Consider the following 26,316-nt stretch of genomic DNA (forward strand, 5'->3'; position numbering starts at 1 on the left):
ACATCCTTTTTAAAAAAAATTTAAATCTAATTTTTTTCAGAGTTGTAATTTTATTTAAATAACAGCTAATGATCATGCTTCAGGATGAATAATTCATCAGTGATGATGTTTAATATACTAAGCCTGGGCTTAGTATATAATGGATATATATATATATATATATTATAATAAATATATAATGGAGAAAGCAAAATATTAGGAGCTGCTGTTCTTGTAGCTCTGAGACTCCAGGACCCTGGCCTCTAAGGCTACAAGGCTACAGGGAAAGCCTTAGCAATAGAGATCTTTCTGCACACAAAATCTACCATGACAGTATATTAAGGTACACCTGTGTCATCACCCTGGTGGAGTGGAGTGGGGGACCCTTGAATTTCCTTCTGTGCAGGCAATGGGTGTCACAGGCTCCTCTGGGAAACCAGACCTGGGCTCCCTGAGATCCAGGGGAATTACAAGAGTCTTCACCTTGCCTTTTGTCCCCCTAGCTTCTGTGAAAATCAAATTAAGTCATTCACATGGAAGAGTTCAGAAGTGTAGCACCCCATGAGGGGTGATGGAGATGGGCCTGCCAACTTTGAAAGAGTGCCCTTTCCCTAAAGACCCAAGGTCATGGCAGAGAGCTACTGGGAAGATCATTCAGAAGCATCTGTGGCAATACAGGAGAAAAAAAAAAAAAAAAGGTAGGCCATTATATAAGCAAAAAACAGACAGAAAACCATGGAGATTTCAGGGGTTCTGCCATGTGCTTTCAACAGTTAATGGATTAGAGTTCAATAAAATGTCATGAGTTTTAAAAGATAAGAACCATTCCTCATAAAAGCTATGTGATATGTGATGCTGGGGAGATAGGAGACATATCTCTGGCCTACATCAGAATCTCCTGGAAAGGCTTGGCCTGCTATCTTGTTAAATCCTCTTTGACTCTATGCATTTGACCCTGTGAGAGCTGCTTCAACCCTCTTAAGAAATCAGGTGATTCCAGATATATAAAAACTTCCTTTGTTGCTAAAATACAGTTGATCCTGATTATTTACAGATTTCATATTTGCAAATCCACCTACATGTTACAGTTTATTTGTTACCCCCAAATCAATGCTTGTATCATTTTTGTGTTTATTGGTGGACATGCTCAAGTAGCAAAAAAAAAAAAGAATTGAATCCCTCGATGGGTGTGTTCCTAGCTGAAGCTGAAATAGACAACCGTTGTCTGGTCTTGGCTCTCAGGCAGAGATGACTAAGGACAGAAACAGAAGGAGCCAGGACAGTGAAAGCAGAAGCTCTGGTTCTGGGGCCAGTTGAAAAGAAGTGTCATCTCTGGCACCTGCTAGTGGAGTGGCTCCAGGTAAGTCACTTAACCCTTCTGAACCCAGCATTCTGTGTTGTAAAATAAAGAAGGTAAAATCTACCAAGATGAACTCTTTGTAAGAGGATAGATTGTGTGACCTCTGTGTCCATATGTCTCTGAGGAGCAGTGGTTCAATATTCCTTAATTCACTGTTGAAAGAGACTTTGTAGAACATACAAGGACTAAGGAGAATCAACTCTACTTGACATTTTCCCACACAGTTGCTAATAAACAGATGCATATATACATGTAGATGATAAAACTGGAATGTTGTGGGAGAAGGAGGAAATGGAGTCTCAAATGGCCCCTCTGAGAGGCCAGGGTGGGAAAGGAGAGATTATGGGGTAGGAGAGGGGCCAGGAGGTCTGAGGTGAGACCCCTTGGTGGCAGTAAAGATCAATGCGTAGGAAGAAGCTGGCAAGATGGGGGCTGACAGGAGGCCTAAGGGACTGCTTTTGCCTATCTAGGGCTCCCTTGAGGAGGAGCTGAGGGCTCAGAGCATTCCCTGGCCTTCTCAGACCCCAATAGCTCACTTTCCTCAAGCCCTGAGTGAACAACAGCTAAACGTCTTGGGTCCATACATGACAGTGATACTGGCTCGGCTTGGTCCACACTCAGAGAAATAGTCTCCTTGTCAAAAGGGTGTGGGCCCATGCTCACCGCACAAGAGATGCTTCTGCATTTAAGAAGGACTTGGATCAGATATTGCATGATTGTGCTATGACCTGAGTTCTTGGCCTTCCTCAATGGAGAGACATTGCTAAGAGGCCAGAAGGAAAATTAAGGCAAGGCTTTGCTGGGGCCCCTGCGGCAGCAGAGGGGAGCAAATACAAACAATAGGCTCCTTTGCTTGTTGGATCCCTGGTTGTGGGGGAGTCAAGCTGGTTCCTTATATGGGGTAAGGGTAGAACAGATCCAGGGGTGGGGTCAGAGGGGTGGCTTGGGTGGTCCACCACCCCTTTGATGGTATTAGGTGCAGTACCACCCTGCTTTTCTCCCAACACCCTGCTTTTGCTTTCAGCTCTTCAGAAGTGGCAGCTGAGGTTTTAGGGTTTTTTGTATCTTCTCGCCCGTAATTTGCCTCATCAGCATGTACACAGTTATTTTTGGTCCCTTATAGTTTCTTTGTATTTTTTGCTCCAGGAGATGTTTGTCCTGGTGTGAGCATTGCAGCCACTGCAACAAAGGGTCCCAGGTCCAAGCCTGTCTCATTCAGACAGCATTAGAGAATGTGAACACTGCTGCAATCAACAAGAAGGGAAGTAGCAGGCACTCAAGATCATGACTGTTCAAATACCTGAAGGACCAAAGTGTGGTCAAGTGGTCAAGTGTGCGTGTCAGGCTATGGGTGGAGGAACCACGGATACAAGCATAAGTCCCTAAGAGGCAGATGGGGTGGATGAGGTTCCTGTGGGAGGCTCCAGTCTCTCATCCCCTTTGTGGACAAAGGCAACTGTCACAATTCTGTTGACGCAATTGAAATCTTTAAGATTATGCCCCACTCCACATATTTTTAAAAGATGTCAGTTATGTGATAACATTTTTGTACATTTTTTTGGTTACCTAACAAGGGTTTGGTAGAGTATTTTTAAGAACTTACAGAGAATTTATGATCAATGATTATCAGGTACATATACTGTCAAATTTTTTGTCTTTTTTATGGCCACGTTCATGGCATATGGAGGTTCCCAGGCTAGGGGTTGAATTGGAGCTACAGCTACAAGCCTATGCCACAGCCATAGCAATGCAGGATCCGAGCCACATCTGTGACCTACAGAACAGCTCACGGCAATGCCAGATCCTTAATCCACTGAGCAAGGCCAGGGATTGAACCCGAGTCCTCATGGATCCTAGTCAAGTTCGTTAACCACTGAGCCATGATGGAACTTCTCAAATTTTTTTTTTAAAAAACACCTTGAATATAGCACAAGATGTTGTCAAGAACATTGGAGATTGATGCAAAGAAAGGGATGAGGGGTGGGAAGAGAGGAACATGGCCAGTTCAGCATGGTCCACGCGTGGCTGGCAACTTCTCCATCAGGGGTGCTCCAGATGGTGTTCCTGGGAGCCTGGGGGCCCTTGTAAACCTTGGTTATCTAATATCTGAAGCCTAGAGTCTGAAACACAGCAGGTTTTCTGCTATCCTCTCCAGGACTGTGTCCCAGACGAGGCCGCTATTTCCAGATAAAGCATCTGCTGCAGCTTCCGGATTAGGGGCACATTTTCCAGATGGATTAGTGTCATTGAGATCTGTGGTTCTTATTATAGTTTAAATGTCAAATATACTTTTTTTTTTTTTTGCTTTTTAGGTCAGCACCCACAGCATACAGAAGTTCCCAGGCTAGGGGTCCAAATGGAGCTATCGCCGCTGGCCTACACCACAGCCACAGCAATGTGGGATCCTAGCTGCATCTGCAACCTACACCACAGCTCACGGCAACACCAGATCCTTAACCCAATGAGCAAGGCCAGGGATTGAACCCATATCCTTACGGATACCTGTCAAATTCCTTTCTGCTGAGCCGTGACGGGAACCCCCTTAAACATACTTCTAAAATTGTTGTGCACTTTAAAAACAATTTATAGCATAATTTAAACCATGGAAAACTTCTTACACATTTTAGATATACATATATACATATGTAAATATAAATGTTGTATATGTATACAATGCATATGTATATATGTATATATGTGTTGTATATATGAGTATACATATGTATATATAATTAAATTCTCCATATGGTATATATCAGTTAATTGATATAAACCACTCATGTTTCAATAGTAGAGTCTGCCTGTATCAGCACAGTTGGCCTTGCTCTTAGGAGGCCTGCAGAGGGGCAGCAGGTGCACTGAAAGCAGGGCCTGCACCCGAGGCCCCCCTCTGCCCCACCTTTGGGCAGAACTCCCAGTAACTTGCTTGACCCTACTGTGCTGTGTTTCTGTTTTTGGAAGATGCAACTCATAGGAGTTTTGTGAGAATTAACTGAAATTGTGATTCCCTCCCTCTCCTTTCCTGAAGTGATCCATTTAACGGTGCCTTGAAAATCATGTCAGTAGTATGGCATAAATGGCAAAGAAAAAGAAAATCTTCTTTTCAGGAGTAGGAAAATAATGTAAGAGGGGATTTCAGAAGTTAAACCAATCCAAGTATAAAACAACCACTTTTTTTGAATCTGTCTGTCATCTAAAGGACCCATAGCTATTTTCCATTAGCTAAAATTGTGTTCCAATAATAATAATTATTATTATTATTATAATAACAACAACAACAACAACATGGAGTTCCCATTATGGTTCAGTGGTAATGAATCTGACTAGGATCCATGAGGACTCGGGTCTGATCCCTGGCCTCACTCAGTGAGTTAAGGATCTGGCATTGCTGTGGCTGTGATGTAGGCCAGCAGTTCAGCTCTGGTTTGCCCCTAGCCTGTGGGTGCAGCCCTAAAAAGACAAAATAATAATAATAATAATAATAACTTAATACCTAGGTCTATCCCTAAATTGGCAAATATTTATGAAAATCCATTTTAATCTTGGTACTTATATATTTCTACTTTTTTACTTTTTATCTTTTCTTACTCTAAGAGCTATCTGAACAAAGCAGGCAATATGGATTTCTTATGTACAAAACACAATTTATGGTATAATCAGTAGTAAAAATATTGTGAGTGAATTGGCAAGAAATAATATCAAGGTAATATTGTACAAGCAGGTCTCCTCGTTCAGAGTGTGGGTGGACCAAAAACCTCCACTTGGTCCCTGAGCAACTGAGTGGGGCTGCCTCTGGCCCTGTGAGTGGGCTTCCCAGTGAGCAGGCATCTGCAAGACTTTCCAAAGCCCTCCCATCACTGAGGAAGGCTCAGGGTTATGGAGTTAGCATGGGAATGACAAGTGGACATGGACTGGGTTTGTGCGAAGAAGTCGAGAGGAAGGGTTAATGGGTGAATTATCACTTTAACACCCCTCATCTTTCTATTAATATCTTTTAATACAAATCAACAGAATGTTCTCATAGGAGAAATTTACCCTCTGTTAAAAAAAAATGAAGTATATGCAAATAAATGTGTTCCTCAGTGGAAAGAATTTTTTTAAAAATCTGTATATGAATTGCAAACTATACCTAATTTAGCTGGATACAACAATTTTTCACTAAATGTTAAAAATTAACACTGCTTAATAGACAACTTCTGAGAGCTGTGTAGAAAATGAAATATCTGTTCCATGTTGCCTTAAATATACTCAGATACCTGAGTAAATATACTCAGGTACCTGAATGTCAGTGTACCTCTACCTAAACAAATGTGCATTTGTTCCTCAATGAACAAATTAAATGGAATCAGTTTGGGCAAGGAGGATTCCACTAACATGATATTCGGGACTTATTATTGAAATGGCCTAAAGTGATATTTTGCTTTAAAAATATGTGGCGAGTTCCCTTCGTGGCTTAGCAGTTAACGAACCAGACTAGGATCCATGAGGATGCAAGTTTGATACCTGGCTTTGCTCAGTGGAGCAAAAGGATCTGGGGTTGCCGTGAGTTGTGGTGTAGGTCACAGACGTGGCTCAGATCCCATGTTGCTGTGGCTGTGGTGTAGGCTGGCAGCTGCAGCTCCAATCTGACTCCTAGCCTGGGAACTTCCATGTGCTGTGGGTGTGGCCCTAGAAAAATAAGCAAAAAATAAATAAATAAATTTTTAAAATATATGTGGTATACTTTAGGACTTCCCTGGTGGCGCCACAGGTTAAGGATCCAGCATTGTCACAGCAACAGCGTGGGTTCTTCTGAGGTGTTTGAGTGCTCCTGGCTCCCTTCTCCACCTCTCCTGAGGTGACCCTGAGATCAGAAGTCTTGGGAAAGGGGTCTGGTGGATGGCTGTGTGCAGCCCTGACTTATTTTGCCCATTGTGCCCAGGCCCTGACTGGCTCATTCCGTCTGGTCTGTATTTACCCACTTCTATGTGGTTTAACAACACAAGGCTTTAGCACAGGTCAGGGGGAGAGCAATGGCCCTGGGTGGCACTGGGCACCCCCTTTTCTTGCAGCAGCTGTGTCCTTCCCCAGGGTGAGGGAAGGAGATGCTGAGGAGGCTCTTGGGTCCTGAACATCCAAAGCCACCAGATTGCAGGGTGGATGTCTCCTGGGGCCCTTGGTGTATTTTCCAAGGATTCTGGGTTCCTCTGCAAGGCCTTTTCTCACACCTAAATCCCACCTCACAACTAGAGAAAGCTAAATCACCTGCTTCTCTCCTTTCCTTTTTTATTTTTTTTTAAATTTCAGCACAGTTGCCAATATATCCTAATTCAGTGGCCTTTTTCTTCTGGCACTGATTATTCCAGGAAGGGCTTCCACTCTCAAGGAAATTTCTTAATCTCTTCCCTGCACTGCTTCAGTCTTTCTCCTTTTACCCCTCCCCTTTTTGGTGCATAAAAGTGAGATTTTTAGGATTAGAAAATAGAAATTCTCCTCACCCTCTCCCCCACACCACCCTCACTAGAATGTGTGGGGGCAAAGCTTAGCAGATGTTGGGCCCCCTACCTGACTATGTATACAGTGTAAGTGTCAGGTCCCACCAAGCCCCACCAGCCACATGGGTCATCATGGGACAACAGCCCTTCTCACCCAGCAGCACTGAATGGGCTCTGAGCACAGCCAGCCATAGGCATAGTTCTGTCTTCCATCTGAGAAAGAGTGTAGGGAGAGGGGTAGGCACAGAGGGGTGAGAACTGTGATGGCACCAGGAAATCCAGAATGTGCAGGACATTCGGTTCACAGCAAGACTCAGATTTCAGAACAGCAAACACAGCAGAAGCTGATACCTTCTGTGTGCAGTTCTGCCTTCTCCATGCCCTTCATCAGCCCGGCGAATTGTGAGGGGACATGGCTAAGTCTCTCTGTTTCCACATCTACTGGCTAGGATAATGGGGCCAGTACCTCAAAGCGTTTATGAGGATTACACATGATAAATGTGTATCACCCTGGATAGAGTCTGGTGCATAAGCATCCACGTTCTACCCGTCGCTCCCCTTTCCTTCCTTCTGCATGTGGCTTCCTTTTCTCCTCCTTGTCGAGCTTGATGATTTCCACTTCTAGAAAGCAAAATTGGGGCATTTATTATAAGTATGTTCTCTGAGTTCCCTTCATGGCTCATGGTTCTCAGAGTTCCCTTCATGGCTTTCCTGGTTAATGAAACTGACTAGGATCCATGAGGATGCGGGTTTGATCCCTGGTCTCACTCAGGGGGTTAAGGATCCAGCATTGCCATGAGCTGTGGTGTAGGTTACAAATGCAGCTTGGATCCCACATTGCTGTGGCTGTGGTGTAGGCCGGCAGCTGTAGTTCTGATCTGACCTCTAGCCTGGGAACCTCCATATACAGCGGGTGAGGCCCTAAAAAAGCAGGAAAAGAAAAAGTATGTTTTCAACCCTTATTAGGAGAGACCTTTTCCCCTAATATTTATGTAAAGCAGTGGGCTCAAAGCTGACAGTGACTCTGGAGTTCCCATCGTGGCTCAGTGGTTAACGAATCTGACTAGGGGCCATGAGGTTGCGGGTTCGATCCCTGCCCTTGCTCAGTGGGTTGACGATCCGGCGTTGCCTTGAGCTGTGGTGTAGGTCGCAGATGCGGCTCGGATCCCGCGTTGCTGTGGCTCTGGCATAGGCTGGCAGCTGCAGCTCCGATTCGACCCCTAGCCTGGGAACCTCCATATGCCATGGGAGCGGCCCAAGAAATGGCAAAAAGACAACAACAACAGGAAAAAAAAAAAAAAAAAGAAGAAGAAGAAAGCTGACAGTAGCTCTGAGCCATATCCCAGGGCCAGGCAGCAGCAGGCCTGCCTGTATCCCCAGTTGTCTGTGTGTATTTCCTGGAGCAGGACTCCTTTCATTTAATCAGAGATAACAGGTGCATTCTCACACCACAGTTTTCTTTCTGCTACTCAACCTTTAAAAAAATCCATTGTGTTGAATCATTTGCCCAAACTTAAGGTGTTAGCTCATAGTCTTTTACTGGGCTGAAACCCATTCCCAGCCCTGACACTTCAAAAGACAAATGATTTCATTTGGGTCTGTCTTCAGAGAGAGAATTATATCACCCTGTGACAGGGGTTGAAGCCCAAGAAGTATTACTGTTTAAAAATAAAAGGTTTGGAAGTCATATAGGTACCAGACAATATAAAGCATCAGAGTGAATGACCTATATAAGCAGAAAAACAAGTTTGTCTAGGAAAGAATTTTCTGGATAATTCCCACAAAGAACTAGATCTTCTGCCCTTCTTCATTTTTGAAGTTAGGTGTTCTTAATGATTAATAATCAACATGAGACAAGAGAGGATCTGATTTAAAAAAAATGTATGCCTGGGAAGTGTAGAACTTTCTGTGGTGATAGAAAAATACTCTATCCTTAATGTCCAACAAGGCAGCCCCCAGTCATGTGTGGTCAGGGAGGACCTGACATGACTCCTTGTCACTGAAGAACCGAATTTTAATTTCATCCAGGTGTGACGAGTGGCTACAGAACTGGATGCTTTTTTGAGTGAAGAATATATTTTTTTTCCTTTTATTTTTGTTTTTAAGGAAGACAGTAGCAACAAAATTTGGGGATAGAAAAAAACCAATTTTCCAGGAGTTCCCTTGGTGGCTCAGCAGTTAATGATCCCAACTAGCATCCATAAGGATGCAGGTTCATTCCCTGGCCTTACTCAGTGGGTTAGGGATCTGGTGTTGCTATGACCTGTGGTGTAGGTCGCAGATGTGACTTGGATCCCAAGTTCTGTGGCTGGGGCATAGACCAGAAGCTATAGCTCTGATTTGCCCCCTAGCCTGGGGAACTCCTATATGCTGTGGCTGTGCAACCTGCTTCCCCAAAACACAGCAAAAAAGAAAAGAACCAATTTTTCCACGGAGAAGAGCCCAGCTGTACTATTAATTTTTTTCAAAATTTAGTTTTTCCTGTTTGACTTAGGGAAGTCAGTTTTAAAAGAATATCTTATTCATTTACAATTAAGAAACCATTAACTAATATATGAGATTCTAATTAATTTATTTAAATTCAAAGGTAACACTGTTTTTCACTGACTCAGCGCTTGCTGAATTCCACAAGACTAATGGTCTTGCTTTTATTTTACATCTCCTCCGCATTCTTACTACAAGCATGGATTTTCATTGATTTTTTGCTTAAGTACACTTTCTTTTAAACTGTGAATTCAGTAGAACACTTATGAAATTCTCAAGTGAACTCCACAATTCCTATTCCTTCCAGAATATTTTTCCTTACAATTGGTATCATTCTCACTAATATTAACAGTGAGCCTCAAAACTTGTGATCTACGATGTTTTGAACCACCATATAGGATAAAGTACTCATGAAAAAATACATATTTGTGTGTGTGTGTGTGTGTATATATATGTATATATATATATATATAAACTATGCATATACATGGACTGCCTAGGTCTAATCCACAGCCTCAGTCTCCTTGAAGAGTCTCCAGAACAGAAAACATGTTCTGGTTTTCTGAGATGCATGAACATCAAAGAGGCGTCTCATGAAGCATTATGGGTCTTCGGTCAATTCTCCTTAACAGGATTGCTCCACCTGCATCTGGTACCTGCCCAGCTCATCAGCCCTCAGGCTTCATCCTCCATCACCATGACTACAAGACTCTACCTGGCCTGACCACTCCCTTGCAAAGTCTGCTCCCATGACCTCCCTTATTTACTCATCTCCTCCTGGGATAACCATTCTTCTTCTCCTTGATGACACTGTGATTATTCATTTCTTTCTCTTTTTATGGCCAAACCTATGGCATGTGGAAATTCCTAGGCTAGGGGTTGAATAGGAGCTGCACCTGCAGGCCTACACCACAGCCACCACAACAGCAGGTCCCAAGCTGCGTCTGCAACCTATGCTTCAGCTCATGGCAACGCAGGATCCTTAACCCACTGAGCAAGGGCAGGGATCAAACCCGCATCCTCACGGACGCTATGTTGGCTTCTTAACTTGCTGAGCCCCAGTGGGAACTCTGTGCTTATTCTTACCTCTTGGCATTTTAGACTTTCTCTTCATTCTAGCTTATGAAGTTCCTCCCCAGGTGTACCCTGCTGGCACATTAACTATTCAGATTTTAAACCAAAGAGCACCCCTTCTGTGAGGTGTCCTTGATCCCCTGACTAACACTTTCTCTCCATCCCAAGTCATGCTGCATCATTACTCCCTGTCGTTGTGGTTGTTGTACTGCTCACTCTCAGAAATGATCATAAAGGTAAATTTGCCCCCTCTTTGCTGACTACGTCTCCCCAGTGCTGTGTGCCGTGCTGACCACAGAAACACCGCACCTAGCACAAAAGCGACCAGTAGTGGGTGCCCAGAAATTATCTGATTAAATTAAGATGCATTAACGTGTAACTGATACTTAAGGCTCATCCACTGTAATTGATATTTTCCATATTAATTTCTCAGATATGTGCTGCATCCCATGAACTGAACCTCTAGCTGACATTCTAGGTGGTGTGTGTGGGGAGAGGGGTGGAAGGAATCATGGCACGCAGACCCTTCCTGGAGGAGGAAACAAAGGCCATCAGGACCTCCAGCCTCCCCACTGTTGAATAAGCAAGAGCCACATCTAGGCACTTATGATTTACAGGTTTAAACATTTTTCAGGTTCAATGGCACTTATTAGTAAAAATGCAGAACCCCTTCCATGGAGAGTTTTCTCAAGTATGTGTTAAGCTCTGGAAAGCAGATGATGAAGAAGGTGAGACCTGGGTCCTGTCCTCAGCGAGCCTACATTTTAGCCTCATTTGCTCCTCACTGAGAATAATAGATATAAATTGAGTTTTTAAAAATCATGGGGAAAGGGGGCAAGGTAAGAGAGCACTTGCAAAAGATTAATTTTGCCCATTTCACTATTTTGTCTAAAATTGGCCTCATAGAACATAAAATATGTGTAAAGACTGTGCCAAAGTAAATGGCTTATAGAGCGAGCATTTCTAAGAGAGTATTATGGCTCACTCTATCAATTTTATTGTAAAAGTATCTGCTTCCAGTACATTTGAGAGACAAATCTTGAGTGAGCAGTGTGATGAGAAGGGCATTTTGATCTATAAGATCTTATCATTCTATAGATCTGTAAGATCTATAATTACACTCCCAAGGTTTCAGCCATTTCACACTTCCCCCGTTGAGCCTGTTAGGAGTCAGATTGATTCCAGGGGGTGTGTAATCTCTCTTCTCAGGGTTTCTACATGAGACTATTTTTCTTAAAAACTGTAGAGCTGTGTAAGCTGTAACTCTAAATGAAAAAACTGAAATAGCTTTCCCTACTTTTTAACATTAAATACTCGAGGTAGAGCTGAAGTATTGAAAGATAATTCCTCTATTGTTCCCTTGCCACCTGAGAAGCTTTTTTCCTTTGCAGATTTTGAATTTATTTTAAAAGGCTTGACTGTGTTTAAGATAGATGCCTCTTAGTCACAAGCTGAATTGTTCTAGAAAGTCCGAAAGCTAGGATGACATTTTTAGCTCAACGCTGTACCACAAATATTCTATTAAATACAGAATGGTACGTACCACCCTCGGTTGCTTGGGTGCAGTGTTTGGCCTCCAAAGAATCCCCCCATGCCCCATCCCAGCCTTGGCGCACCATTTACAGGATGCTGGTGAACTTCTTCTGTGATACCTGGCTTCTAACTTGGACCCATTTGGGGAGCCCTGGTAGCCACTGAGCTGCTCCCCAGGAGATATATCACTCCTCGCACAAAGGAAAGGTGAAGGATGATGAAAATTCTCAGACCCTTTTACTTCCCATAGAGCTTGATGTCCTGTGTTCCTTCCCAAGGCAGCACCCTGGGCTCTTTCTGTAAACCCAGGGCTAATTCTCAGGAGTGATCTTCAGAGATGGTGAGTTTTTAGGACACTTCTTCCCCCTATTTTAATCTGCTCATAATCTTAGGAAGCAGCACCAGATTGGGGATGGGGGTGGGGGTGGAAGTAACAGAATTTAAGATTAGAAGTTTTGGGGTTTTTTTTTTGTCTTTTTAAGGCTGCACCCACCTCATATAGAGTTTCCCAGGCTAAGGGGCAAATCAGACCTGCAGCTGCCAGCCTATGCCACAGCCACAGCAACACAGGATCCAAGACGCATCTGTGACCTACACCACAGCTCACGGCAATGCCAGATCCTTAACCCATTGAGTGAGGCCAGGGATCAAACCCACATCTTCATGGATCCTAGGTAGGCTCATTAACTGCTGAGCCATGAAAGGAACTCCAAGATTGGAAGGTTTAGTTCAGAATTCCTGTCCTATCCCTTCCAACTCCAGCCTTACTTCATTTAATCTTTTTGAACTTCTATTTCATTGATAATGGAGATATGGAGGATCGTTCCAAGTCCTTTATCTAAGAGAATACACCCAAATATTCTGTAGACATAACACACTGTAGGACCATAAATGATTTCATCCTCAAATCTGTTTAGAATGAGGCAAGGTAGAAAGAAAAAAGACATGCACCCCAATGTTCATAGTAGCACTATTTATAATAGCCAAGACTTGGAAACAACCTAAAGGTCCATCACCAGAGGAATGAATAAAGAAGATAAAAGTATATACACAATGGAATTTTACTCAGCCATAAAAAAGAATGAAACAATACCATTTGCAGCAACATGAAGGGACCTAGAGATTATTATTATACTAAGTGACGTAAGTCAGAAAGGGAAAGACAAATACCATATGGTATCACTTATGTGTGGAATCTAAAAAAACAATAACAAATGAACTTATTTACAAGTCAGAAACAGACCCACAGACATAGAAAACAAACTTATGGTTACCAAAGGGGAAAGGGAGATGGGGTAGGGGTAAATTGGAAGTATGAGATTACCAGACACACACTACTATGTATAAAATAGATAAACAACAAGGATTTACTGTGTAGCACAGGAAACTATACTCAACATTGTGTAACAAGCTATAATGGAAAAGAATAATATAGACAGATACATACATACATATAATCGAATCACTTTGTTGTACACCTGAAACTAACACCGTGTTGTAAATCAACTACAATTTAAAAAAAAAAAAAAAAAGGAAAGAAAGGAAAAAGAAAAATAGGGAAGGGATAAATATCTTGCACTACTATTGTTTGCACTCTTATAAGTGTACCTAGGAGTTTGAAAGGTGAAAACTACTCAATGGTTTGTGGACAAATTTCCCATGTGTCCACAGACAAATTTTAAAAGCATTCTATAACCATTAACACGAAGAACAGAACACAGTATTTTTCTCTCTTTAGCGCTCCACGAACTAAAAGGCTATGTACAGTATTTCAAAATTATATTGGGTATTGTCAAAATGAAATCTTATTTTTCTCACTCGGAAGAAGGAAAATAAGGATAGGAATGCGATGATACTGACCGAAAATTGATTTATTTTGGTTCCAAATACAACCAGTTTAGGAAACCACAATCCTTAGTGTCTCTTTCTAGATTTCTCTTGATTCCCAGAAGTCACTACAGAATCCGTTTCCTGGTTATTTGCTCACCACAGCTTGCAGTTCCCCTCAGTGCCCATCTTAATTGTATCTCCCATATTCACCCTAACACGATATTTTGTTCACAAATGTGTTGTTTTCTGTCAGCCATGGCTTATTACTACTAAAACTCTATCGTGTAAAATGCATTAGAATGAGTACCTTGAACAACAACCAATTTAAGAAAAATATATATGTCTTTTCTTCTGTACTTTTTTACAGAGACTTTTAGGAGTTCCCGTAGTGGGGTAGCAGAAACGAATCCTACTAGTATCCATGAGGATGTGGGTTCAATCCCTGGCCTTGCTCAGTGGTTTAAGGATTGCTGTGAGCTGTGGTGGCCCAGATCCCACATTGGCCCAGATCCCACATTGCTGTGGCTCTGGCGTAGGCTGGTGGCTGTAGCTCTGATTCAACCCCTAGCCTGAACATCCATATGCCACAGTGTGGCCCTAAAAAGAAACAGTTTCACAGAAGACCAACTTGAATTGGGCACAGAAACTGACTACAAGGAGCTGTGCTCTGCCGGGTGCTCAGGCTGACACAGGAACATAGAACCAAGATCATGAAACTCCAGGACCTGATGCAGTTCTGCAGGAAATTGCAGCAGACTGCAGATTTGCTGAGAAGTCATACTATGCTCAGTGGGCAAGGCTATAGATTGGAAACCTTAACAATAAGGAGTTTAAAGTGTTGCTAGGAAAGAAGGAGCATTTCCAGCCGAGCCTACCTCCATACCCAGGCCCCCTTAGGGAAGAGGAGGCAGCAGGCTCCCAGGACAAGCAGGATGCTGGGTGGAACTCGGCTGAAGTTTAGGAAACTGGATGGTGAGAAGAAAGGAGTCTGGGGAGTCGGGTGAGGGCCACACTGTGAGAGGTCCAGAGAGTCAAAGTAAGGGAGATCACAGAATTCTCACTGTGGCTCAGCGGTAACAAACCTGACTAGTATCCACGAGGACACAGGTTCGATCCCTGGCCTTGCTCAGTGAGTTAAGGACCCAGCACTGCCATGAGCTGTGGTGTAGGTCAAAGGTGTGGCTTGGATCCCACTTTGCTGTGGCTGTGGTGTAGACTGGCAGCTGTAGCTCGATTTGAACCCTAGCCTGGGAACTTCCATGTGCCATGGGTGCGGCCCTTAAAAAAAAAAAAAAAGTAAGGGACATTGCAGGCCCCAGGCAAGGGGCTGTCCAAGGAGGCTTGGGGTGGGGGGCGGGGGTTAAGACATATGCCCATCTACACATCGTGAAGATGAGCCCCCCACAAGACCAGGAGCCAAGGCAAAGAAATTTGCTTCTGGGAGTTCCCGTCGTGACGCAGTGGTTAACGAATCCGACTAGGAACCATGAGGTTGCGGGTTCGGTCCCTGCCCTTGCTCAGTGGGTTAACGATCCGGCGTTGCCGTGAGCTGTGGTGTAGGTTGCAGACGCGGCTCGGATCCCGCGTTGCTGTGGCTCTGGCGTAGGCCAGTGGCTACAGCTCCGACTGGACCCCTAGCCTGGGAACCTCCATATGCTGCGGGAGCGGCCCAAGAAATAGCAACAACAACAACAAAAAGACAAAAGACAAAAAAAAAAAAAAAAAAGAAATTTGCTTCTGAACACAGAACAGAAATCTGTTTTTACAGACTTTGTCTGGAATGAAGATTCTTAATAATCAAAAATGAGTTACAATTGAAATCACTTCATTTGGAGTTAGAACGATCCTTCGAAGATGGTACTTACGGTTGCAAGTTTCTTTGTCTCCTGGAGCATAATCTGATTTGTTTTAGTTTCCATTTGTTCTTCTTTCTCATCAGCTACAATGAAATCAGGGTAGGGGTAGAGTTCCCAGGAGCAGTGACTGTTCCCAGAGGGCAGGACAGTGAGCAGGGTCTCAGTCCCTGCAAGAACACAGCTCATCAAGGCCCTCAAGGAGGAGGGCAGCACTTTGCAGAGCCTCCCTGGGTCCTGAGTCTTCATCCTTCCCCAGTCTGAGGTCAGAGAGGTGAACTGTCCCTCCTTTGGGGACAGGCCTGCCTTCCCCTTCTCAGGAGTCTCTCCTGGGGTGATCCCTGGGCTTGTGTCCCTGAAAGGCTGCTCTGGGCTGACTCCCTGAGGGCACCAAGGATTCTTCTCAGCATTTGCCAGTGGCCTCTGTACAGGTACTTATTAGGGCAGCTGGGCTGGGAGGATGTAACCCACAGGAATGAGTCATTTAGTGGAACCCATGAGGTGGCATCATTCAGTCCAGTCTGTTAGGATCACATCTAGATGGCCCTCAGGGAAATTGCTAGAAAATGGCAAGTGTAGGCCTCCAGAAATGGGCCTGGAAGGAGCAGACACTAGAGGAGGGAAAGGCTTGGGAATTTATAGAGACAATGGCAGAGGGACACAGGATAAGACAAGGCCTGGGTGGATCAACAGGGAGACAATAGATGAAGACAATTAAGGGAGCTCTGGGCCAGTGCTGGTTCCTAACACAGCCAGGCCACATGCTTCTTGTGCAGAATGAAGATGCTCTAGAAACCAGCATGTTTGGGGGTTTTTTGTTTGTTTGTTTTCAAGGAAGTGCCTCTTTATTGGTGCTGGAGCTGTTCTTGAGGGAGTCTGACCAAGGGACCCTCAGCTGTTTTTTTTCTAATATATTTTTCTCTTTTTTTCAGTTTTAAAGTTTTATTGAAGTATCATTGATTTACAATGTTGTGATAATTTCTTCTGTGCAACAATGTGATTCAGTTATACATGCAAAAAACCAGCATGGGGCATTTCTGTCATGGCTCAGCAGGTTAAGAACCTGACTAGTATCCATGAGGATGTGGGTTTGATCCCTGGTCTCACTCAGTGGATTACGGATCCAGCATTGCCATGAGTGGTGGTGTAGGCTGGCAGCTATAGCTCCAATTTGACCCCTGGCCTTGGAACTTCCATATGCTGCAGGGGTGGCCCTAAAATCCAAAAAAAAAAAAAAAAAAAAAAAGAAAGAAAGAAAGGAAAAAAACCCCACCAAACACCCCAAACCCGCATGGTTTTATATTTACAGTATTTCTATCACTTTCTCAACAAGTATTGGCCTAGAAGCACTCTCGGTACCCTTTATTTCTGTGGCGTGTGCATGCATGCAGTGTTCCTTTTCCAGCAGCATATGGAGAGAGTATACCCCTGCCCCCAGCAGAGAAAGCAGAGCTGGGTTTGAAAAGAAGCATCTCCAGTTATACAAAGTCAACTGGCCCTTTTATCCATCACACAGGATAGGCGGGCAGAGTAAAGAGCCTTTTCTTCCAGTGGTGACTCCAATCCATTCACATTTTTGTTTTAACTTTTTAAAATATTTTTAAAAGGTAGAAATATTGCAAAATACTAAAATGCACCCATCAGCACATTTTGAAATGAGTTTATTTTATAAAACTGACTTTTAAAATGATTTTGAGGGAGTTCCCATTGTGGCTCAGTGGGTTATGAACCCGACCAGTAACCATGAGGACATGGGTTCAATCCCTGGCCTCGCTCAGTGGGCTAAGGATTTGGTGTTGCCATGAGCTGCAGTCTAAGCCACAGACACGACTCAGATCCTGCATTGCTGTGGCATGGCTTAGGCCAGCAGCTGCAGCTCTGATTTGACTCTTAGCCTGAGAACTGCTATATACTGCAGGTGCAGCCCTAAAAAGACAAAAAAAAAAAAAAAAAAAAAAAGATTTTTAAAACGAAGGAAATTTTCATTAATGTCATGGCTGCCGATAAGACCCAGACTAATCTGCGATACAGGGAGAAACAGTTACCAGCACATGCAACTCCTGGTGGTGCTAGGGAATTCCACCCATCCCAGCCACAGGCACAGATTTTCCAAATATCACAGCAAGGAATGGTGGACCCTGTGCTGGAATTCACTCAGTCTGACCCCAGAGTCTGCATTTTCACCTGCCTAGCTGCCCTGCATTCTAGCTCTTCCCCATTTGCTAGCTATGAAGAAAACATCTTGTCCAGATTTGACATTCCTAGCATTCAAGTTACTCTTGGGTTAGACAGCAGAGTTAGGGCCATATCCTCACAGAACTTCTGCTAAAGTACACCACAGGTTAAGAGTTAATGCCCTGGTGATCCTCACTAACCTTTGTCCACTTGCATGTAAGCTCAGAGTTACAGTCACATTTCCTGGTCCTCCATCCAAGAAGCCTGGACATTGAGGAGAGGGACAGCCCAGCACTGACTTTCCATGGAGCTCTGGCAGAGAGAGCCTTGTTCTAAAATGGGATCCAGCAGGACTTCTGACACCTGGAAACCCCAGGCAATCGCCAAGCAGATATCACAGAGGTATTTAGAAAGAGAAGCAATAAATAATCTTTTCTATTTTTTTTTTTTTTGTCTTTTTCCATTTCTTGGGCCACTCCTGCAGCATATGGAGGTTCCCAGGCTAGGGGTCGAATCGGAGCCGTAGCCACCAGTCTACGCCAGAGCCACAGCAACGCGGGATCCGAGCCACGTCTGCAACCTACACCACAGCTCACGGCAACGCCGGATCGTTAACCCACTGAGCAAGGCCAGGGATCGAACCCGCAACCTCATGGTTCCTCGTCGGATTCGTTAACCACTGCGCCATGACAGGAATTCCTTTTTCTTTTCTATTTTTTTTTAATAATCTTTTCTAAATATTGATGTTACCTGGAGCACATCCTGCTGATCTATATCCCACCAATGGAATTCCTTTGGGGCAAATATTTTCTTAAAAATATTTGGAGTCATAGTTAAATGGAGAATTTAACTCAGACAGAGAATAATCCCTGAAGACCTGAGTCAAGCAACAACAAAAAGAACACATGCTAACATAGCCAGAGAGAAATTTAGTGTGTGTGTATCAAAGATTTAACTGTAAGAAATCAATTTTTTTCAGTTCAAAGGTGCCCTGGTGTTTTAAATTAGGCAGGTTTTTCCAAGAGAACCTGGATATCACTGTGAGCTTCCTTCAGTAATGGGTAAGTATATTTATTTAATTCAAAGATTGAACAGCTTTTGGCAATGTAAATTCATTGACCATTTTTAATTATTATTATGGAATGTTAAGGAGTAAAAAAGATTGCCATAGTAATTTTGCTTTGAGTTTGGAGAGGGGCACTTCCCTACAATAAATGTAAGCCTTTCCTGTATCTGAATTTTCCTTCTGTAGGGACTTTAGTTATATAGCTATTGCTGGAGAGCAGCATGAAAGCTCCCTGAGGTTCTCTTCCTATTGCTCAAGCAATTTATTTCTCTCACTATTTAAAAAAAAATGATATTGAGTTTGAAGTGCTGAAAGGAAGATAAGCTGTGCAGTTCAAATGATTAATAAGGATATTAAAGAACAGAAAACAGAAGACGGAAGTGCAAATCCAAATAAAAACTTTATTTGCACAATGGAGATCAAATCAGCTTCTTTTAAACTTCTCTGTTTTATAGACCCAGCACTAAGGCTTTGTTCTGGTGTTTTCACAGCCTATTTTTCTCCTTTCAACCTCACAGCAACCTCTGGGCAAGTGCCCTGACCCTGAAGTTTTTTTCAAAATTTATCTCTTCCATAGCAACCACAAGATTCCTACACAAGCATTATATTTGTGTGTTAATGAGTATAGAGGATCCACTAAAGAGGCTTTTACCCACTCTGCAAGCTTCTTTTGGATACCACTCCTTTAAGATATTGTAGCATAACTGTTTCTATAACTTCGTATTCTCATGCAATATTAGCATGAGGAAAAAATTTTAATATGTGATATTAAAAAAGGTAAATATATGTACTGATAATGAACTTTAAGATGTGTTAGGGAACTGGGGATCCTTTATTAAGATAAACAATTTTTGAACTGTCATCGTGCCAGTCAAGTTGGTTGGATATTGGTAATTTCTCACGGATCAACCTACGGACAATGCCTGGTCCCACTTCCACCCTTTCCTTTCATAGTCAAAGAATAGGAGGGACTTGCTTGTGGTCATATGACTTACTGGGCATCAACCTGGGGACAAAGCCCAGCTGCGCCTTAGCCAGTGATTTGTCCACCACCCCACAAGATGGTGGGACACAGGGCAAGTATCAGGAATGACCAAACAAGTCAAAGAAGATGGTCATTCATTCTTAAATTAGTGCCACACTGAATACTGAAAATACTCCTTGGTGTCTCCTATGATACTTATTAAACTGGGTTTATACCCTAGTTAGTATTACAAACTTACAATAACCTGTGAGAGGCCTGTATTATCTACTGTATGATAAAAAACTGAATGACTGGATCATGTCCCATCTATTCTGCTCTAGCAAACTACCCTATCTTTTTACCCCTTCCCCCTTTACCCACTCTGCTTGAAACTCCACGAAAGTCTCTTCTCCAACTAAAATTAAATTCCCACCACTTTCTAGTCTTTCCTTCACTCTTGAAGACCCAGTCACTCATTATTTCAAAGAGAGGCCCATGTTCATCAGAACTGAGCTCATCACCTGGCCTCCATCCCAACAGAAGTGTTTGAAGGATCCAAGATTTTGTCCTATTTACCAGTTAGCAAACTACCCTAACTACTATTTATGGGTGCTGCTAGAAGACATGAGACTGCTGTTCAGAAATAAAGAACTTTCTCTTCTCCTGGGGGGGAAAAAAAAAAAACAAAACAGAGGCCAGAGCTTTATGTTGGTGTGAGTAGGTTCCCCCGTGAACCCCATCATTCTCTTGGAGCCATGCAAGGGTCCAGGGTGGACGCCTGGGCACTCTGTGGACTGCATTACAGGAAAGGAGCAGACACTGAACTTGGGGGAGTCATTGCTCTTATTGTGAACATAAACAAGCCTGTTCTTTTTCTTGGGACCTTAGGATTGTCATCTTGCCTTGCCTATTTCTGCACATCATATTTCAAGGTAAAAATGGAATAATAAACACATGGGACCTAGTCAAACTTACAAGCTTTTGCACAGCAAAGGAAACCATCAAATAAATAAATAAATGACAGCCTATAGAATGGGAAAAAATAGTTGCAAATGATGCATCTGACAAGAGCTTAATCTCCAAAATATACAAATGACTCATATAACTCAACAACAACAACAAAAAACCCCAATCGAAAGATGGGGAGAAGACCTAAATAGACATTTCTTCAAAGAAGACAGATAGATGGTCAGTACAGGTGCATGAAAAGGTGCTCAACATCACTAATTATTAGAGAGATGAAAATCAAAACTGTACTGAGATAGCACTTCACACTGGTCAGAATGGCCATCATTAAATAGCCTACAAATAACACATTCTGGATAGAATATGGATAAAAGGGAATTCTCCTACACTGTGAGTGGGAGTATAAATTGATGAAGCCACTACGAAAAACAATACAGAGGTTCCTCAGAGAACTAGAAACAGAATTATCATATGATCTAGCAATTCCACTCCTAGGCATATATCTGAACAAAACTATAATTCAAAAAGGTACATCCACCCTTATGTTCATAGCAGCACTATTTACAATAGTCAAGACTGGAAACAACCTAAATGTCCATAGACAGATGAACGTATTAAGAAGATGTGGTACATATATACAAAAGAATACTACTCAGCCATAAGAAAGAACAAAATGATGTTTTTCACAGCAACATGGGTGCAACAAGAGATTATCACAGTGAGTAAAGTAAGTCTGGAAGAGAAAGACAAATACTGTATGGTATCACTTATATGTGGAATCTAAAACATGGCACCAATGATTCTATAAAACAGAAACAGATTCACATAGAGAACAGAATTATGGTTGCCAAGGGGGAGACGAGGGAAATGGAATGGATGGGGAGTTTGGGGTTAGTAGATGCAAACTATTCCATTTAGAATGGATAAACAAAATGACCCTACTGTTTAGCACAGGGAACTATATCCAATTTCCTGGGATAGCCCAAGATGGAAAATAATACTAAAAAAGAATGTATATACATATGTGCGACTGAGTCACTTTGCTATACATCAGAAACTGGTAAAACATTATAATCAACTATACTCTAATTTAAAAATGGAATAATCTGGAGTTCCCATCATAGCTCAGTGGTTAATAAATCTGACTAGCAACCATGAGGTTGTGGGTTTGATCCCTGGCCTCGCTCAGTGGGTTAAGGATCCGGCATTGCCATGACCTGTGGTGTAGGATGGATCTGGCATTGCTGTGGCTGTGGTGTAGGCCAGCAGCTACAGCTCCAATTAGAGCCCTAACCTGGGAACTTCCATATGCCTAGAAAAAGACAAAAAGACAAAAAAAAAAAAAAAAAAAAGGAATAATTTCATTTTACTTAGGTGTTAATTTAGGGAGAACTAACATCTTTAGAGTAACAAGTCCTGATAACCAAGGTCAGGGATTTTTTTAATCTTTTATTTTACCCTTCAATGGCATTTTGAATATTTTTTCATAGTTATCTTGGAACATTTCTCATTAACTTTCTGTTTCATATATATATATATATTATATATATATAATATTGATTTTTTAAGATTGCTTTAAGAGGGACAGACTTCACTGAATTCCTTTTTCTTATTTTTGTCTCTCTCTCTTTTTTTTTTTTCTTTTTACTGCTGCACCCTCGGCATATGGAGGTTCCCAGTCTAGGGGTCCAATTGGAGCTGTAGCCGCTGGTCTATGCCACAGCCACAGCAACTTGGGATCTGAGCCATGTGTGCAACCTACACTACAGCTCATAGCAATGCCAGATCCTTAACCCACTGAGCGAGGGCAGGGATTGAACCCCATCCTCATGGATGCTAGTTGGGTTCATTAACCACTGAGCCATGTTGGGAACTCCTTCACTGAATTCTCTTAATGTTTATTTGTTGTTTTCCAGGATATTATCTTGCATTTTCAAGACACAAATAATGATAATTTTATTTCTAATGTTTATGTTTTGTTTTATGCCTCCTTTAATTGAATATACTTTACTTGAGAAAGTAAAAACAGATTTAGGAAGGAGGTTTACAAATCAGGATGGGGTTTTAAAAGGAAATTATTGTTACCAAAATAAAGGAAACTTCAAATTTATCTTCTCTGGGATCAAGTTATGAGAAAAATCAGATATAGAAGTCTAGGACCTTACAGCAACATAAAGGAAGAACAGGAATATGCACCCCATGGAGCAGTATATTGCTATATTTTATGAGACATAAGTTTGAGGACATCTCATCATCACCAAATAATCCTTACATATGTATATATTCATTGGAGTGCATCAAACACAATCTCATATTTGCTTTGACTTTTTCCTCTACAAATTCTTTTTAATTTGCTTCCTCAAGAATAATAGATTTGAAAAAAGCAAGGCACAATCCATTGTTTCCATTATATTTGTTTGATTATGTGATGTATATGTTTATGTTACATTTTGTATATATGAGTAAAACTGGATGGAGGTAACACAGACCAACAGCTTGATAAAAACAGGAAAGAATCTGAAAAATAATATATGCTGTACAACTGAATCCTTTTGCCATACACTTGAAACTAACACAACGTTCTAAATTAACTACATTTCAATTTAAAAAGATATTTAAGGAAAGAACAGCTGCCCATTTTTCAATAGCATAAAAATGTGAACAATGAAGGGAACAGATAATAATAATATAATAATAATGACAATATAACACTAAAAAGATGAACAACAGCACTGAAAACTTACTGTGTGCCAAACACTGAACATCTATTTAAATAGATTTTCTCATTTAATCCCCACAAAAATTATGTCCATTTTATAGATGAGGAAATTAGAATTTACAAAAGTCAAATTGCCCAAATCCACAGTTTATAACCAGTTTTTATTTTTCAAAGCTTGTTCTATATGACTCTAAAACCCCAACTGAGGCTCTAATTGAGTCTGAAAACTGGGCTTTTACTTTTCTGTGATACCTAAAAAATCATAAATATTGGTCCCAAACCAAATTAATTTTTTAAAAGCCATTGATAAAAGCAAGCAGCTAAGAGATTAATTTAAGGAAAATACCCAGTAAAGATTTTAAAATAACACAAGCAAGTAAAATGCACTGAGTGTCCACAGGGGCATTTTCTACCAATGTACACACAGTGTTTCTAGCTAAAAAAGAAAACTACACTTCAGGGAGCCTGTTTGGAGAAACTTAGGCATCTACTGCCTTTCACATAGAATGTTCACTAATGAAATATGTTAGATGAAAGCTGACATCCAGAATCTGAGAGCTCTTTGCCTGAAGGCAGTGAACATGGCCAGCTTCTGGCAGTTGGTTTCTTCCTAAAGCCATGTCCTTCCTGAAAACCTGACTATGCCTGGGGCCTTGTGAAAGGTGTGTAGGTCAAAATGACACTGTTAACGGACTCTGGAATTGGCTCTACCTCTGCTAGACCCTATACAAGCCAGACAGGTAAGAATCTGAAAGAGAAACTGAAAAGCCCAGGTACCTAGAGGGAAATATTCACAGTTGAAAAGATTTCTCTCCCCTTAAAAAAAAAAGAAAAAAGGAAGAAAGAAAAACAAAACAACAGGACATTTTTTCAGCTGGTGGCAGGACTACAGGTGGGGAGAAGTTGTCAGGTGATTAAGAGTCCAGAAAAGCTCTGGATCACTGTCAAAGTGAGCACAATTCCACAGGGCTTGTGTGGTGGCTCAGAATAGGAACAATCAGTGGTCACACATTTTAATGTAACTGAGAGCTTCTTGTTCTTTAATCAATAGTCCCCATTTGTTTCACCATCTCGGTAGTCTGAGAAGCCAATGTCATGCATAGTTATTATATATCTTACTAGTCAGGGATCTCCAGGGAAATAGAACCACTCAGATGCATGTATGTAATCAGATGCATGTGTGTATTTATATGTATGTGTGTATACATACATGCATCTGATTACATTCATGCATCTACATAAAATATAATAAATATATATAAATTTATTATGAGAAATTAGTTCACAAGACTCTGGAGGCTGAGAAGTCCCACAATCCACAGTCTGCAAGCTGGAGACCCAGGAAAGCTAGTGACATAATTCCATTCTGAGTCCAAAAGCCTAAGAACCAGGAGAACTGATGATGTGTCCATCTGAGGGCATAAGAAGATTGGTGTCCCAACTCAGCAGGCAGGCAGAGAGAGAATTCCACCTTCCTCTGTCTTTTGCTCTATTCAAGCCCTCAATGGGTTAGATGATGCCCACCCCCACTGGGGCGGGCTGTCTGATTTGCTGAGCACTGACACAAACTAATGTCATCTGGAAATGCCCTCACAGACTTACCCAGGGTAATGTTTAATCAGGGAACCCCAAGGTCCAGGCAAGTTGACACCTAAAATTAACCATCACAGCTATATAATTAGCTTTTTAAAATGCAGAATATAGCCAGAAGTGTTTAAATGCAATGAAACTCCAATTTCATTTACTGATCTATTATAATCAGTCCATGATCATAAAGAGTGCTCAGAGGACCTCCTGATGTCACATAGTGTATGTTTAAAATAAGATTTAATCAATTTACCTTAAAACTAGTTCACATAGGAGCATCTAGAAATAAATTATCAACCAAAAAGCATTCAGAAGTCTTCTACAGACTCACCACTTTTTAAGGCAAGGACGGTGACAGTTCAAAAGACAATGGTATTAGTTTATAACAGCAGGATATAGTTAAGATCCATCTCATCTTAATGCTACTAAATACCTATTTCGACTTAACCACATAGAGCTGTCAAGGAGGATTTTGACTACAAGATATCTGAGCCTTGTTAAACAAAACAAGCAAACAAAAAAAAACCAAAAAAACTTCCAGGGCTTATATACAGAAACATGTCAATAAGAGAAGGAGCAAGTCTATTTTGTCCCCAGGATTACAGCGAGGGGAAAGGTGATGGCAAGCCTGGGCAATGTGTAAGGAGCTTGCCTGATGGAAGTAGATTCATCTTTTCATTCTTCCTACTTTTATTTACTACAGAAAAGCAGGGAAGGGAGGAATGAGTTTTCAAGAAATGGGGGAAGGAAACTGAGGAAGCTCATGAAACAGATATAGTTGATTCCTTTTATTTTATCTGGGAGAAGTAGATCCAGGGTTACTTGTCATAGACCCTACAAGGGGAGGCAGCACAGCTCACAATTTTTAGTGCTACCTTCTTAGCCTGTGGTTATCCGAAAAGGGAGAATATCTAATCCAAGCTAGCCAATGCCTAGAGTTCCCTGGTGGGTCAGCAGGTTAAGTAACTGGCATTGTCACTTCTGTGGCTATGGTTACTGCTGTGGTGTGGGTTCGATCCCTGCCCTGGGAACTTCCACATGCCGCAGGGGTAGTGGGGGTTGGGGGGAAGTGGGGAGAACACGAGCTGGACAGCTCCAATCCTCTCTCTTAGAACTTGACCCTTAAAGGCAGAGAAGCAGCAGCTCAATGAGTTGAATTCCAGTGAACTCTCTCCAGGTGCACATATCCAAGCCACTTACTTCCATCTTCCAAAACTTGGTATTCACAGCATTCTCTGAATGGCAAGCTATT

At 42.0% G+C, this 26,316-nt stretch overlaps 1 long non-coding RNA gene across 1 annotated transcript; it reads right to left on the reverse strand.

Moving 5' to 3' along the window:
- Positions 1 to 19,209: 19,209 nt before the first annotated feature.
- Positions 19,210 to 24,327, reverse strand: LOC146396410 (uncharacterized). Its single transcript, XR_014826415.1, has 2 exons — positions 22,633 to 24,327; positions 19,210 to 21,864 (listed from the first exon to the last, which is right to left on the reverse strand). It is a non-coding gene; the product is annotated as an uncharacterized LOC146396410 (long non-coding RNA).
- Positions 24,328 to 26,316: the final 1,989 nt, after the last annotated feature.

Source organism: Sus scrofa, chromosome 14, assembly GCF_054392235.1.
Source record: "Sus scrofa isolate SSC_HxYL_T2T_F1_AM1 chromosome 14, Sscrofa_HxYL_maternal_Yorkshire_Landrace_v2.0, whole genome shotgun sequence".
NCBI lineage: Eukaryota > Metazoa > Chordata > Mammalia > Artiodactyla > Suidae > Sus > Sus scrofa.